At 32.4% G+C, this 17743-nt stretch overlaps 2 pseudogenes; both read left to right on the plus strand.

Moving 5' to 3' along the window:
- The first annotated feature begins 691 nt into the window (after positions 1 to 691).
- On the plus strand, positions 692 to 17196 carry LOC111210550 (annotated as a pseudogene).
- Positions 11885 to 15433, plus strand: LOC106426597 (annotated as a pseudogene).
- Positions 17197 to 17743: the final 547 nt, after the last annotated feature.

The raw sequence follows: 17743 nt of genomic DNA on the forward strand, positions 1-17743 counted from the left end.
TTTGCATAGAGAATCATTGTCATGACGACATAGTTACCATATTTATTTTTTTAGACAGAACTGTTCATGTCAAGAAATGACTTTTTTAGGTATATATATAGTCACTACATTATATAATCTTGGAGGATTAGAGACTCTGGATTTGTCTGAACAAAAAAAAATGTAATTGTTGACCAATGAGTGACATTTAGTTGAGTATAGGTAACATTTGCAATATATAAACTTTCTGTGATTCGATAATATAAGATCCGAGAGAATTCTGAATTTAGCTTTTTATTGCCAGTCTCTGAGTGATCCTTCTCTCTCTCTCTCTACGTTACATGCCAACAACAGAAACCAAATTAGTGTCTCCAATGCAAATAATAATAATATCATTTATGACTAATAATAATATTTATTCTTTTGTTAAAGATTTGATTGGGCTTCAATAAACGTAATTTATTTTCTTCTCGAAACTAACGTTACATTGACCTGTTGTATATGTTTACTTATTTAAATAGGACCGTTGTAATCGACCCGTTTGTGAAAAGACTGAATAAACATCGAACGAACACAAATACTTTAAAAATTTAAGACCGTTGTAATTGTCCCGTTAAGTAAAATATTGACATCGAACGAATACAAATAACTTAAAAAATAAGACCGTTGTAAATGAAAATGAGCCGCTGGGCGAACCTCTATATAAGAAGAGCTCCTCTTGCCTTCTTTCACCATCAACCTCGTCCTCCTCTCATTTCTTACAAACTCTCTGCAAAGAGACAAGCAAAATAAAAGACCAACAAGAGTTAAAGACTCTGTCGGAGAAAGAAGACTCTGTCGGAGAAAGAAGACTCTGCCGGAGAAAGAAGACTCGGTCGGAGAAAGAAGACTCGGTCGGAGAAAGAAGACTCGGTCGGAGAAAGAAGACTCTGTCGGAGAAAGACATGGTGACGATATTCAAACAAACATGCCTGGCCTGATCAAGCCGGAGGTTATCTATCTCTTCTTCGCTGTCTTTCTTTTAAATTTATTTTATGTCTTTTCGTCAATATTTTTTGGCATGATCTCGAACAGATTGTGATGGTTTTTTTTTTTTTTGTGATGGTACATTTATGTATATGTTCTTTTGGAATCTCTGTAACAGGTGGCGGATGATGCGAAGAATAGTCGTGCGCTCGGTGACATCGGAGAGAGGAAGTCAAAACCCAACCGACTCCAACGGTCAGATCTGGCTTTTATTTATTTTTATGTGTGTTTTTTTATCAATATTGTCGTGTATGAATCGAAAACAAATCGTGATTATATGTGAAACAGGACGTCGCGCTTATGGTTTAAAGATGGATGCATATGTGAAGAATCGCCGGAGCTGATCAGAACCGAGAGAGAGAGAGAGAGGAAGCCAAATCCCACACTGCCCATACGGTCAAACATTCCTTCCACCGACACCTGTTGTCATTTTTGACCGATGATGACGCAATCACCAACCTCCTTCCTTCTTTAGGTGATAATCACTTATCCTCTTTCTTTACTTCTTTTTATTTAGATAAAAGTTTTTTAATGATTGATTATGAAAGTATAATGACATAATGTGGAACTAATCTCGAACATAATAGTCCTGTTGTCATTTTTTGATATAACATAGTAGCTTCATATTATGTTCATTTATCTTTCTGATTAATTTCCAAATTTTTAAAAATCTTTTTTATTTCTTAAAAGTTTTTGATAAAAGACATTTTTCTTAGGTTTTTGAATGATTTGATTACGGAAGCTATTTTTGAACATGATGCCCTGTCAATTTTTTTGATTGTTAGAGATGATGGTTGTTTATCTTCACATTATATTCATTTAGTTTTCTAAATAATCTTCAATTTTTTTTTACAAGTATTTTTCTTTGAAAAGCTTTTTTGGTAAAATATATTTTCGTAGGTTTTTGAATGATTGATCATAACTGCATAATGATGCCCTGTCAATTATTTTGATTGTTAGAGATGATGGTTGTTTATCTTCACATTATATTCATTTAGTTTTTCTAAATAATCTTCAATTTTTTTTTACAAGTATTTTTCTTTTAAAAGCTTTTTTGATAAAATATATTTTCTTAGGTTTTTGAATGATTGATCATAACTGCATAATGTAAAACTAATCGAACATGTTGTTATGCAAAGATGGCTTCATGTTCAAACTAATCTGAACATGATTACTTGACTCATGATCTTCATCTTCTAAAATATACCCTCAACGGGAACATATGGTTGAAATCCATCTCTGTAACACCTCTCTGTTTCTATTCCGACCGAAAGTACAACATTTCTTTCTCTGATTGCGTTTCGATATCTTCTGGATTCCGACATTCCAGACCGTCTTGTCTGAGATTTCTTCAATCAATTGCGTGTATGTGTTCATATCATTTTATGGTTTCCTCTGTAGATTATATTCCAGACTCACAATTTTACAAGGTGGAAGCAATTGTCAGGTAAGCTTCTTTAAAAGTCTTGTGGTTAGTATTATATCTGAGAACGCTTAGAAGTTAGAACCAATGTGTAGAACGTCGCTTGCTTTTCACCTTCTTAGGAACAGACATAGCTCGAAGTTCTGCTAAATAATAAATGAATGGAGAGAGTCTTGTGTTTTAGTTTCCTGTTGAATCGATCTAGATGTGTGTGTTTTAACTGTACATGAATTATGCAGAAACATCCGAAACTCTGTTCTTGAAAAGAAAAACATCTAGCTCTTTTTGTCCTGAAACCATTAAGCTTTAGTTACATGGTTTGAGTTTGATCCGCAAAACATATTTATCTAATCCAAATTGATATAGTATAATAAGTGTATAGATAGATGTCTTGAATGTGGTGTGGACTGCTGGAAGTACAGTAGGTCTTGACTGCTGAACTTGCCATTATGGCCTCAACCAACTCTGTTTAAGAGCACTGAATGAATGAAAGTGTGTTTCAAAAAAAAAAAAAAAGACTACAGTTTGGCAGTTTTATGCGAGAGAGAGTGGAGATAGTTATGGGAAAGCTGAGTTGATATCACTGGGGGAGCTAAAAGATGAATCAAAGGGACTAAGTTGTTATGCTTTGTGTCTCTCTGAGACTAAGTTGGTCGAGTCCACTATCTAGATACTTTTCTTCTTCATCCTTTGTGTTCAAGTTGTTTACTTATGTTTCAAAACGTCCTTCTTTTTGTGTCTGTGTGTGTCATGTGTTGTTTGATTATGGATCAACTAGTATCTGAGTAAATTTTAATTCTTTTAGTCTAAGAAATGTTGTTAGATATATTAGTATGTTGTTTATTATTGTCCATAATATTGATTCATATGATGGCGAAAATAACATGTCTTTGGTAATTTGTGCACATAGCTAGTCTTAAAATTTCACCATGTTTCAAAACGTCCTTCTTTTTGTGTCTGTGTGTGTCATGTGCTGTTTGATTATGGATCAACTAGTATCTAAGTAAATTTTAATTCTTTTAGTCTAAGAAGTCCATAATATTGATTCATATGATGGCGAAAATAACATGTCTTTGGTAATTTGTGCACATAGCTAGTCTTAAAATTTCACCATGTTTTACAGTCCATGTGGACACGGAGAAGTGGTTGACCAATTTGTGATGTCCATATGGATAGTCGTGAACATATTCTAAAGTCCATATCATCATTTGAAGCTTTTCAAGGTGTCTTCCTATAATAAGTTTAGCTCATTTGTATGTCATGGTCAAATGAAACATTTAGCTAAAATCAGAGATCAATAATCTAATATATGTGTATAAAAATGGATAACGTAATAAAATCTTTATATTTCTTCTTTTTAGTTCTAAATAAAATTCTGAAGAATTTTTAATCTTCAAATTTTTTTACAAGTATTTTTTCTTTTAAAAGCCTTTTTGATAAAATACATTTTCTTAGATTTTTGGACGATCACGGAAGAAGCTAACTGCATAATGTAAAACTAATGTATAATGTGAAACTAACCGAACTAATCTGAATTAATGTATGTTTTCATGGTTGTTAGTGTACCTAAAATATATATAAGCCGTAAAGACTAGAGTAATTGCACTCTACACATTAACACTTTACTCAATATAGCCCAATTCACTCTAAAGACTAAGCACGAATATCTAAACCCCAAATGTCTAAATCTGAAAATGGTTTTTACTTTCATAAATTATCATTATGCAAGTTGTCAACAATACTTTATTCTCATAAATAGTTAACAGTAGTTATCTTTTTCAAATGATGTTTAAGCTCGTTTGCCTCATTTATACGTAAGTTTATATAGTAGGTAACTCAGTAACTGTGTGTCACTGCAGACATGTCTCATTTCACTCTAAAGACTAAGCACGAATATCTAAACCCCAAATGTCTAAATCTGAAAATGGTTTTTACTTTCATAAATTATCATTATGCAAGTTGTCAACAATACTTTATTCTCATAAATAGTTAACAGTAGTTATCTTTTTCAAATGATGTTTAAGTTCGTTTGCCTTGTTCTTGCCGGGATTAATTGTGCATCTAGCAAAATGGAAAACAAATCATCAATACGTAAGTTTATATAGTAGGTAACTCAGTAACTGTGTGTCACTGCAGACATGTCTCATTTCATGTCGTTAGGCCTCATCTTGGGGTGTAAGGAAAATTCAGAACTAACGAATCTGAGAATATATTCGCAATACATACGTCTCAGAAAGTCAGAATTCTCTCGAGTTTTTTTTTTTTGAACATAGAATTTCTCTCGAGTTTATCCTTTAGCTTCTGACTATAGGGGGCTCGAAACTTTCAAAACCAATTAACTAAACCGGTATCATAGCTAAACCGACTCTTCGTCAACTTCGAAGTTCCATAATCCATATGGTTGCAGTGCCGGTCCTGGGCACACACCCAAGAAACATTTGCATGGGGCCTATTTTTGTGGGGTTAAACTCTTTTGTTTTTCTCCCAAATAAAATAACTACTGTTATATATATTTAACAAATTATTATGGCAAACATATATCAAACTAATATATTATTATATAATAAACTAATTAAAGAAATATAATATGTATAAACATTATCATATGCAATTTTCTGGTAATTTTTTTTAATAACCTTATCAACATTATAGCATAAAATTTTTTCTAGAACTAGTTTCTTTGCTATTTAACATTTTTAATAGTATTTTAAAAATATTAAATTTATTTATAATTTTTGTATTGGGCCTCGGAAATGTCAGGACCTGCCGTGTATGGTTGAAACCCATCTCTGAAACAAAGATTTGAGCTTTGCTTAATAATCACTGAAATTGTTTTATGATTTAAAACTAAATACAAAATTAATTGTTTTATGATTTTAGTTTCTATTATTGAAATTGTACATTTTTAAAAAATATTAGAAATTCAGATTTTATTTTTCTGTGCATGCTGCAAACTGCCTAATAATAATATATACCTGACATTAGGATGAAGCGAGATCTGTTTCTTACCATTGACCTGAGTCACCTGACCATCTTCAATCACATAATGCAGAAGATTTTTGTAACATTATCCGATTGGAAAGAGGAAAAAAACTCTGTTGAGTAATGACACTTTGTACTCAAACCAAACTAAACAAGATAAGACTTGTGTGGTGAAGGACTTGTTGTAATAGTGTAGTAGGTGTTGTTTGAGATGTTATTAAAGTAAGGTTAGCGGTGTAGTATGAGTGGGAGTTGGTAAAGTACTCAAACCAAACTAAAGAAGACTAGTTACTAAGACTTGTGTGGTCAAGAAGTTGTTGTAATAGTGTAGTAGGTGTTGTTTGATAGGTTAAGAGCACAATTAAAGACGGGGTTATAAGAGGAGTTTTTTTAAGTGGTGGATCCCACTTTTCGTGTAAAAACCGGTGATAGAAGAGATGAAATAATGATCGATTTTGGTCTGTTTCTTGCTCTGTTCGCGGGCTTCACTGACACATAGCGACCGTAATTGATGCATTTTTTAATTTTTTTTTAATCAAAAAAAAAAATAAAAAAATTTGAGCTTAAAAAACCGTGCAGCGAAAATCACGATCTATTAAAGTAAGGTTAGTGGTGTAGTATGAGTGGGAGTTGGTAAAGTACTCATCTTAGTTGTTGCAAGGGAGAGTTAAAAAGGAGAGAACAGAGTACGCTTTTGAAAAAGAAGAAGTGCAAGTTTTTTTTCTACTAAAAGCTCAAATGTTGTTCTCAACAAATCGTGTTGTCACAAAAACTGAGTAAAATCACTACAAACTCACGAGCTTTATAATAAGTGGTTTTTGTTATGAAATAACTTATAATTTATAGTATCGAGAAATTTAAATAAGAGTAGAATTTAATACCCGTAGGAAGTAAATAACACTAATATAAGGGAGAGAGTTTATTATAAGGAGGAAGAAGAAGATGTAATGATTCTTTGATTATAAACTCTTGTTCTTGTTTTTGGTGTACAAAAGAGTGAGATGAGTGACGGTATTTATAGTGAACAACAATACATAAAATAACAAAGATAGTGCTTAATTTGGTAAATGAGTGGGTGATCATGGTGCTTGATGAGTAGATGATCATAGTGCTTGAGTTGGTAAAAGAGTGGATGATCATAGTGCTTGAGTTTGGTAAAGAAGTGGATGATCATTTCAATGCTTATCTTATAACACTCCCCCTTGATCATCCATCTTGTATTACGTGGTGCCTCGTTAAAAACCTAGTCATGGAAAACCCAATGGGAAAAACCGTAGTAAAAGTAAAAAGAGTACAACTACGTAAGCTCCCCCTCGAATGAGTAGTCATAGAACCTTTAGAACAATGATAGATTTTCATCTCTCAAATTGTAACATTCTCTTTGGGTGTCTATCTTTTGTATGTTCTTTGTTGCCTCGTTAAAACCTTGTCATGGAAAAACCCAATGGGATAAAAAAAAAAAAACATGATAAGGAAAAAGAGTACAACCACACTTACTATCATATTTCTTTCCCTGGAAACAATATCTTCAGGATATGCATTCCAATCAACTCTCTTCAGAGAATTAAGCTTAAGAGAATAAACTCTATTCATTTCTATTATGATATCTAGGGCCTTTAGACTTCTTGTCCATAATTCTCTTTTGACTTAGACAATAGTTTATTGGTCTATTTGGATTTCAAACCAAATTTCTTACATATAATCGTATAGAAATTCGTCTCGTACATACGAATTATTCATTTGTAACTATAGAAGTTACTATTATGATTTTCTTTCTTTTCATATGAAATTACATCTTTCAGTAATGAAAAAGATTAATAATTTTCTTAAATAACACTCTTACGTATGGTATTTCAGGACCAAACATATACGAGCGTCTTAAATAAAATACTTTAAGGATCTTTATGATAACATCTCAGTTTTAGATCTCCAGTTTAGAATACATAAAAACAATATAGTATTGTCAAGAGTTTTCTTCCAAAATATAATTTTTCTATAACTCTTCAGGAGTTTTGATTATATTCAAATCATGATTCTATTGATTTATAATCTCTTGATAAATACAAATGGATACATTTGTTAACCTTATAATATTTCATATATCCCATAAAATAGTTTGTTTCAATTCGATCGAATATGCAGAGTTCCCGGGAACATGATTTTGATATCATCAATCCTTCATGGATTATACTTTCAGGGATTAACATTTTTCAAGTGGATTGTTTTATTCAAGTTCTTCCTTTATTACCAGACTATAAGGAACTTGAAACTAGTTGCATCTACCATATGAAATTATGTCTCTTCACAATCAATTTCATATTGATCCTTCTTTGTGTGCAACGGTTCATTTACATCTCACTTGTTTTACACCTTTTAGTGTATGGACTACTGGTCCAAATACTTCTCTATTTCACAAGAAGTTTATATCTTTGTCTATTGCATCTTTCTGATTTGGCCAATCATTTCTTTGTGTACACTTTTCAATAGACTTTCTTTCATGATCCTCTTTCTCATTTATTATATCAACTGCTACTTTGCATGTATAATATCATCGACGTCAATTTTCTTATCGGTTCCATTTTGTTTCATACATGACATAACTTATTGAGATCTCTTCATTTGTCTCAGGTACCTGAATTTTCGTCAGTCATGTTTAATTTCTCTTCTGGAGATCATACAAAACTATATTGCCTCGTTTTGACCATTATCAATATATGCTCCTTTTTCATTTACGAGGATTTATCTTTGGAACCAATCTGTCTACCACGCTGCAGGCGTGACTAGCAGTTTGATATTGTTCTTGTAGAACATTTATTCTTATTGGAGCATTTACAGCTGGTATATGTGACTTGATCACTATATTTATATGGGTCGTGTCTGGCAACTGCTTTAGTAAGTTTTGAAATGAATTATCTTTTGGACTTCTATTTCACATTGTGTTTAGCCCGAGGATCAATGATAATTCATTTCAACTTATTTTCTTTTCCAGCTGTTTATTTTCTCCCCCTTATGTTGGAAGTACTAACTCACTTTTAGAATTCATGTATAGCCTTACTTATATTTTTAGGGGATGGCTCTGGATTCTTAAGTGTCAATAGAGATTTATATCCAACATATATTTCCAACCTCATTTGAAAACACATCTTCATTTGAAGCTCTGTGGCGGAGCAACATCCAACATTCTTAGATGAAAATGATTGGTTTCTGATCCTATACCAATGATGGGGAGAACTAGTGAATATTTATTGGCTTGATGCGAACCAGTGTTGCTCAAAATGTTTAGCACTTATCTCAGTGAATGTGCTATAGTCGTTAAAGACTTTAAGAAGTGAATTCACCAATATTATAAAAATGCATAGTGGGTGATCAGTCCACTAACATCTTCGTTATTTATGCCAATATCTTATTTTGGCTGGTGAAAACCATATTACCCTTTTATCTTATGGGTAAGCAACATATGTCAAATCATTCGGAAGAATCTTCGGGTTCTTATATGACTATGCATATGACCTTTAAGTATATATTCGCATTATTAATGAACCAAAATGGTCTAACTGATTCATGCCAAATGTAAACTTCTAGTTTACTATACATTTATCTTCATTATACTAATCTTTGTGTAGTACAATATATAAGAGGCTGTAGATATTTTCTCTAAAATACTTATACTGCTTTGAGAATTATTTCTGATTGAAATGTATATATCATTTCGTTTGCTTATTGTCTCAACATAAGTGTCTCAAAATCTCATGGATTTACTTTGAGAAAAATTCATCAATCTTAGTTTTAGTGTAAACATAATCTTCTGGATGTTTGACTTATCATAAAAAGTGAGATTCTTTAACTCTTCCCCTCGAGATGATAATACTACAGGTTTATCAATCTCGAATGTATCTCATTTTCTTAATCAACACCATATCCTACATGGGTTATGTATTTTTCGTAGATCCTTTTAACTTTTGATACTTATAAAAATACAATACCTTAAGAACTTTAAATTGCATTCTTAAGAACTTTAAATTGAATTTTTATGTGCAGTAATACTATGTACACTTCTGGAGCATCATATAGATCCTCTTTTTAAGCATTCTATAAGTTTTTACTACCTTGTATTGTACACACAATAAATTTTCTTTCATCTTCAGATGAATTCATAATTTCTTTTCTTTATTACCATGTTTATTTTCTCAACTTTAAGTGAGAGTATGAGTTCTATAAAGAAACTCTTTGGACCTTGACCTCATTTATGCTTACGTCTAAAACCACTTTTATGTTCATTTTCTTGACCAATGTTCACGTCTAAAAGGGTATAAATGTCATATTCTCTTCAGGAGAATGAATCATAATCAACTAGACGTGATTTATCAATAGATATTTTTCAATATATATGCATCATAAAAAATTTATTGAAAAAATTTACTTTTAAACTTAACATCCAACATAGTTGGCTTTATTTACAGACTTCAGGTCTTGTAATCTTTAAATGCAAAATACAAAATGAGCTTTAGGTAATCACTTCAGGTGATAATACCTTTTTTTATATATATTATTCTCCAAAACTTATGGATCTTTTAGAGTCAAGCTTTAAACTTAAAATCCCAATATAAATGGTAATAAAATCAAAATATTTCAAATATATATAAATATGTATTAACAAAGGTGTCTTATTATATCAGAAAATAAATAAAACTTTCATAGTAATTATTATATAGACTATATTATTACTCTCATGCTTTTTAACAAAGTTTAACCTATCAATCAATTTAATGAACAAATTTATATCACTGCCAACTTCATGCAAATTGATTTATCTAATCAAGTTTGTTAAACTTGTATATAAAGCATAAAAATACTTATCTTATAAACAGAAGTATATCGGCGATGAAAGTTTCAGCTGTTCACGTTTCTGAATTGGCTGATAACTTGTACATATCTTTCCGAGAGAATACACAATCCTGAAAACTTTAAATTTTGCTCATATAAACATGGCCATTACATTAGTAAATATCAACATATAATCCAAATTCTTTTATGATATTAGACCAAAGACTAATCGACTACAAAACTAACCGATTACAAATAATTTCTTTTATGATGTTAGACCATGAATCATAAAGTATGTTTCCTTAATACCATTAAACCATGAAGCATATTAAAGTATAATAAGCAAAATTTAATTCATCAAATAACTATTATTCTTACATATAGACAAGCGTTGATATATATATATATATATATATCATCGTCTAAAATGACTATATATATATATATATATATATTTTAGAATTTCGCAATTTTAAAATGAACCATTTATTATGAACTTCATAATTTAAAAACCGTTTACATTAATCATACAAGCAATAACAAGTAAATATAATGTAAACAAACATAAGGCGATGTTAATGCCAAAATATTCATCAGTGGTTCCTCCAACAAAAATAAAATACATAGCCGAAAAAATATAAATCGCACATAAAATTAAAGCTAAGCGACTCACCTTCATTGCGATTGAAAAACCGAAATATGGCGATTTGAAATTTTGAGAGGAGATGAAATGTTTTGGATGAGTGAATGAAGTGAAGAATGAGTTGTATTTATAGATGAAAATACTGTTCATAGCCGTTTGAAAAAGGGAAAAATTTTGAAAATTTTTCTTTGTGACCGTTGGGGTTAAATCGAGTGCACTAAAAATCAGTCTGAAAATATCGTATTAAATGATCAATCAAATCTATTAAATTTCATAAAATTTTGATAAAAATAAAAATTATGGTGAATAAATATTTTTTGTTATGATAATAAATTATGCGACGGCTCAGCCGGTCAATGCAGAATAATAAATAAATTATACGGCGGCTCGGCCGACCAATTAGCAATAAACAGAAAATAAAGGCGGCTCGGCCGTCCAGTTAACAACAAACAGAAAATAAAGGCGGCTCGGCCGTCCAGTTAACAATAAATAGAATATAAGGCGGCTCGGCCGACCAATAAATTAATTAAAATATTAATAAATAATATAGGCGGTATTCCGGCCATTATAACATAATATAAATAATAGTACAGGCGGTATACCGACCATTATAGCAGAGTATATATGTTACAATAAATTTTACCGAATTGCAGAACGATCGTGCTGATAACGTGTTATGAAATAACTTATAATTTATAGTATCGAGAAATTTAAATAAGAGTAGAATTTAATACCCGTAGGAAGTAAATAACACTAATATAAGGGAGAGAGTTTATTATAAGGAGGAAGAAGAAGATGTAATGATTCTTTGATTATAAACTCTTGTTCTTGTTTTTGGTGTACAAAAGAGTGAGATGAGTGATGGTATTTATAGTGAACAACAATACATAAAATAACAAAGATAGTGCTTAATTTGGTAAATGAGTGGGTGATCATGGTGCTTGATGAGTAGATGATCATAGTGCTTGAGTTGGTAAAAGAGTGGATGATCATAGTGCTTGAGTTTGGTAAAGAAGTGGATGATCATTTCAATGCTTATCTTATAACAGTTTTCGCTTTTTTTTTTTAAATAACTAATTTAACTAATGAATAAAACATATTAAGATAAGAATGTTTTGTGGTTGGAAAACTCGTATGTCACAACTGAGGGTATCCAAAGTGGGTGAGTGAAGACCTTTGTTATTTATTCATTTTCTAATCTAAACTACAACGCAAAGTGGACCGAAAGTTTTTCAATCTTTTGATCACCATGGGGGGTTGTTTTTCTTTTGGATTTTCTTGTGATGAAACACTGGAACGTCTCTTTAGATGGTTAACGTGTGAAGGTTATGTTCGAAACATTGAGGAGAATCTCACGGATCTTAAGAGGCAAATGGAAGATCTCAAAGAAACTGAAGATGAGGTGAAGAACAGGGTTGAAAGGGAGGAAGGGTTGTTACATCAACAAAGGCGTCCAGCTGTCAAGGTATGGCTTACACTACACGTGTGGAGGACGTCAATAGACGGTTCATTGAGCTGGATAGTACAAGTGCCGCTGAGCTTGAAAACTTGTGTTTATGCGACTTATGCTCAAAAAAATTATGTTCGAGCTACAAATATGGGAAAAGTGTATTCTTGTTGTCTGAAGAGGTTAAGAATCTCAAATTAGAGGGTGGTTTTAAAGAGGTTACTGAGCCGAGATCAGTAGTAGAAGCAAGGCCTACTCGGCCTACTGTTGGTCAGGAACAAATGTTTGAAAAGGCATGGAATCGACTTACGGAAGATGGAGTCGGAATCATGGGTCTGCACGGAATGGGCGGTGTAGGCAAAACTACACTTCTCAAAAAAATACACAACAAGTTTGCTGATGTCGACCAAAAAAAGGATGGTGGGGTTGATATTCTGATGTGGATCACGGTGTCTCACGGTCAGGGCCTGCTTACTTGGGGGACAAGCGGTGCGACACAATTTTTTATAAATCTATATTTTTATGTATAAATAAAATTGAAAAGAGTCTAAAATTATTTGATATATATATAGTTTTATTTTCATTACAAAATATACAAAATATTACTGATTAAATTTTAAAAATATTTTAAACATTATCTGTATATAAATTTTAGAGAGTAAAAAATTTTGTTTTGCACTAGAGTCTCTAACAGTGTTGAGCCGGCCTGCTCACGGTGCAAATACTTTAAAGAAGGTTCAAGATGAAATTGCAAAGAAGCTACACCTCTATGACGAGAGGAGAAACAAAAATGAGTGGACAAACAAATCTGAAAGCGACAAGGCAGCAGAGATATACAAGTTTTAAATGGGAAGAGATTTGTTTTGATGCTCGATGATATATGGGAGAAAGTGGACTTAGAAACCGTCGGAGTTCCGGAACAGACTAGAGAAAATGGATGCAAAGTAGCCTTCACCACTCGTTCTCGCGAAGTAAGTTTGCGTATGGAGGATCGTGAACCCATGGAAGTCAAATGTTTAGAACCGGAGGAAGCATGGGAGTCGTTTGAAAAGAAGGTTGGAGTGGATAATTTAGCAAGAGATTCTCGCATTATGGAGCTTGCAAGAAAGGTCGCTGAAAAATGTAGTGGTCTGCCACTAGCGCTCATTGTCATTGGTGAGACAATGTCAACCAAAGCTAGGGTAGAAGAATGGGAGCATGCAGTCGAGGAGTTGACTAGATCCGCTAAAGAGTTCCCTGACGTGGAAAAAAAACATTCTTCGAATTATGAAGTTCAGCTACGATAACTTAGGTGATGAAAATATTAAATCTTGCTTCTTGTACTGTGCTCTTTTTCCGGAAGACGATGAGATAGAAAAAGGAAAGGGAATACGAAGATATAAGAAAAGCTATGAATAAGGGTCATGATGTACTTGGTACCCTTATCAATGCAAATTTACTGAAAGTTGGCGTGGTGCGCGAAATGGCTCTATGGATTGCATCCTCTCTTGGGAAACAGAAGGGGAATTTTGTTGTGCAGGCGAGAGTCGGATTACTCAAGATACCCAAACTCAAGGATTGGGGAGCTGTGAGAAGGATGTCATTAATGTAAAACCAGATTGAAGAGATAGAATGCGACTCCAAGTGCTCAGAACTTATAACTCTCTTCCTCCAGCTTAATAAATTGAAGAATCTCTCAGGTGAATTCATCCGCCATATGCAAAAACTAGTTGTTTTGGATCTATATGAGTTGGCCTCCTTGAAGTATCTTGATGTGTCGTTAACCGGAATAGGGCATCTGCCTGTTGGTTTACAAAAGTTGAAAAATCTGTATTACCTGAATCTGAATGGTACACAGAAACTCCACAGCGTGGGCAAGATATCCAAGTTGTTGAGTTTAAAAATTCTGAGACTAATAGGTTCTAATGTTGATGGAGATGCTAGCTTAATCAAGGAGCTGCAGCTCTTGGAGCACCTACAAGTTCTAGACATAATGATATCTACGGAGTCGGGTTTGGAACAATTATTAGGTGATCAAAGGTTGATGAACTCCATCAACTCCCTTAATATTAATGGCTTTCAACAAAAGCCATTTGATATGTCAGTGCTGGGGAGTATGAAAAATCTTCGTCAGCTCCGGGTGGTAGATAGTCATTTATTGAAGATCAATCAGACAAGTCCATTGTTAAGCAATCTCTCAAAAGTGCGTATACTGAAATGCAGTGGAATGAAGGATCTGACTTGGCTACTGTTTTCTCCAAATCTTGTCTACCTTAACGTTACATTTTCAGAAGTGGAAGAAATTATAAATGAAGAGAAGGCAGCCAATCTTACAGGTATCACACCATTTGAGAAGCTAGAAGAATTAATTTTTTCGACTGTGCCTACACTGAAGAGTATCTACTGGAAACCTCTTCCATCTCCATTATTGAGGCGCCTGATTATAGCAGCCTGTCCAAATCTGAAAAAACTTCCCTTCAATGCCACAAGTGTCCCTCACATAATGCAACCGCCAGGACAGGAAACTGATCTTGAATGGGAAGATGAAGATACTAAAAATCGTTTCTCGCCTTTACTCACATCCGGTAATCACTTCTCTTATTCTCTTCCGCTTGATATTCATTTATGTTTGCTCTAGGTCCATGAGGTATTCACCCTTATTAGCTGTTAGGCTTGTATGATCTGTTTGCACATAATACCCAAAACTAAACATAACAAAGTACAAATAGTTGACAAAAGAAATTAAGAAAAAAAGTACAAGCAGGATTACAAAATGAAATATGTTGTGCCTCTGAATTTCAGTGTATTCCACAAATATCACTGACTTTTGTTTCATATTTTTTTCTTCTTTGTTAGCTTTAGGTAAATTTAAACTGGTGAAACTTGATCTGGATTAGTCAATGGGCTACAAGAAGAATCCAAGATTCATCTTATGTCACTTTCCATTTCTTCTTGCAGTGTACTGTGTTGTAGTTCATTTGGACTGTATTATTGATTTTCCTTTGCAGTCTTACCTGGCTGCAGTGTATTGTATTGTTCACTTGGATTATGTTTTCCATTTTCCTACTGTATTTAAACGTATTGCATATATTCACATGGTTTTAGCCTTTTAGGTAAAAAATTCAGAGTATGTGATGCCTCTTACTTTCCAATGGATTTTGGATTGTGCTTCCTCCAAAATCAAAATTCCACCCTTCTATTTGTTGCTCTCTCTTTCATCTCGCAGTGTGTTGGTGTTGTTTTCATTTGGGTGATGGTCAGCAAGATCGAGGTGAAAAGCTGTGATTTGAAAAAGGACACATGAATGTATGTGAAGTCGCTAGATACATTAAAATGGACTCAATTTAGCCCCAGTTATAAGCCCTGAGAAAGTGAGCTAGGACCGATCGAGTCCGAGTGTTTAAATAAATTCTACCAGATACTCAACCGGACTATTTTCTGGTTCACGAGTCATTGAGTCGCTGTGGACAAACCATGAATCAATAATTTAATTTTAAAATATATTTATATACCAAATTGTACAATGTTGGTACTTTAAAATTTTATTAATTTATAAAGATATTAATTTATGAAAGTTTCATTTTTTAGATTTTTTTTCTATTTTTTTCTATTTTTATTAATAAAATAAGAAAATATTTGATTTTACCGTATATAAATTATTTAAATTTTAGAAATTTGACTTTCATATTATTTTATTATCTTATTTGGTGTATATTTTTATGTTTCATAGACTTGTTATGTGGTTTTCGATATAATTTTACTAAATATTATCAAAATATATTAAAATATTAAGAAAAATAGAAGTATTTTCATTGTGATTATAAAACCAATAATATAATATTTAGTTTGTACTTATATAAAAAATATATAGAGATATATTATTAATTTATGATTTTAATGAGACTATATATTTACACGGGAGTTTTAAAAATATTATTATCTTATTATTTTATCGATTTGCGTCATATTTTAGACCTGCCCAAGTTGGGACCGACAAAATTTATTAATTAATAGAGATTATTAATTTATCGAGTATTAATTTATAGAGGTTCTACTATAATAAAAAAAATATAAAAAGAATATAATTAATACATATTTAAATGTCTAATATGAATAATAAAATTGAGTTTGAATCTAAAATATTTTAAAATCAAAACTGAAAAAAATAGGTCCAATACTAAAATTTACTCATTTTAGTATGAATTCTTTCAAATATTGATTATATTATACTCACAATTTTACAATGTTTTTGTAACTAACTAACTAACTAACTAACTCATTTCTTCATTGTCATGTATGGATGTGGAAATTCCATGGAGAATCCAGCATGTTACATCAGTAACATGTTCCTTCGTTGGTCCTCAACTTTTGATTATGTCATTATGTGTAAAAAAAAGATTTGAGCTTTTTCTCTGTTTTCATAATTACTAAAGGCTTTCTTGAAAATCGGGATAAGAGGTGTTACGGTTTCTGATGTACGAGGGTTTGGTGCACAAGGTGGATCCACCGAGAGACATGGTGGTAAGTTATTGGATGTTCAAGAACAGGTTCACTGATTTTTTTTTTTTACTGTCAAAACGTGTTCATGGAGCAAGGAGAGATTGGCGATGGCAAAATATTCGGTAATAACCATTACTCTTCTCACATTCAGATCATTATGGTACATACATCAAAATGCTGAATAACATTTTACTGAGATTGTGAATGTTTTTGTTTGTTTGGTTATATACAGTTTTGCCTGTGGCAGATGTCATTAGGGTTTGAAAAGGCAAGTTACTTCAGAAACTTTTCCTTTTTTTTTAAAGAAAGATTGTAAATGTGTATAAAAACATTTCAGGTGAGCGTAGAGAAAAAGCAGAGAAGATGACTGGTGATATGCTTTCACCTTTATAGGAAGCAGACACAGCGCGAGAATGGTGTTATCATTTTCTAGGTCTCAAGATTGAAAGTTCTTCTAATAATAAATGAATGGAGAGTCTTGTCTTTAAGTTTCCTGTTGAGTCGATGAAGAAGTGTGCTTAAACTGTATATGAATTATGTTGAAACATCTGTCCTGGTTCTCAAACATCTAAACTCTGCTCTTGAAAAGAAAAAAATATGAAACGTCCTTTTTGTACTGAAACCATAATGCTTTGTTGATCGTCATCCAGTTTCTTAGTTACATGGTTTTGAGTTTGATCCGCAAAACATGTTCATTATGAAAGACCATGTTTGCTGTGTCCCAAAAAACGGTGGCAATTCTAAAACATGTTCTCCCATTTTATTCAAGTCTTCTATGTACATCTGTTTTGTTCCCTGAGGTGTACATAGAAGACTTGAATAAAATGGGAGTGTATCTTAAATTTTCCAGGAATAAAAAAAACTCGCATTCGGTGTTGTAAAGGTATGTATTGTTTCTTTATGTGCATCTGGTCTACTTCTGAGCATTGGTTAAACTGAC

This window comes from Brassica napus, chromosome C9 (genome assembly GCF_020379485.1).
Source record: "Brassica napus cultivar Da-Ae chromosome C9, Da-Ae, whole genome shotgun sequence".
NCBI lineage: Eukaryota > Viridiplantae > Streptophyta > Magnoliopsida > Brassicales > Brassicaceae > Brassica > Brassica napus.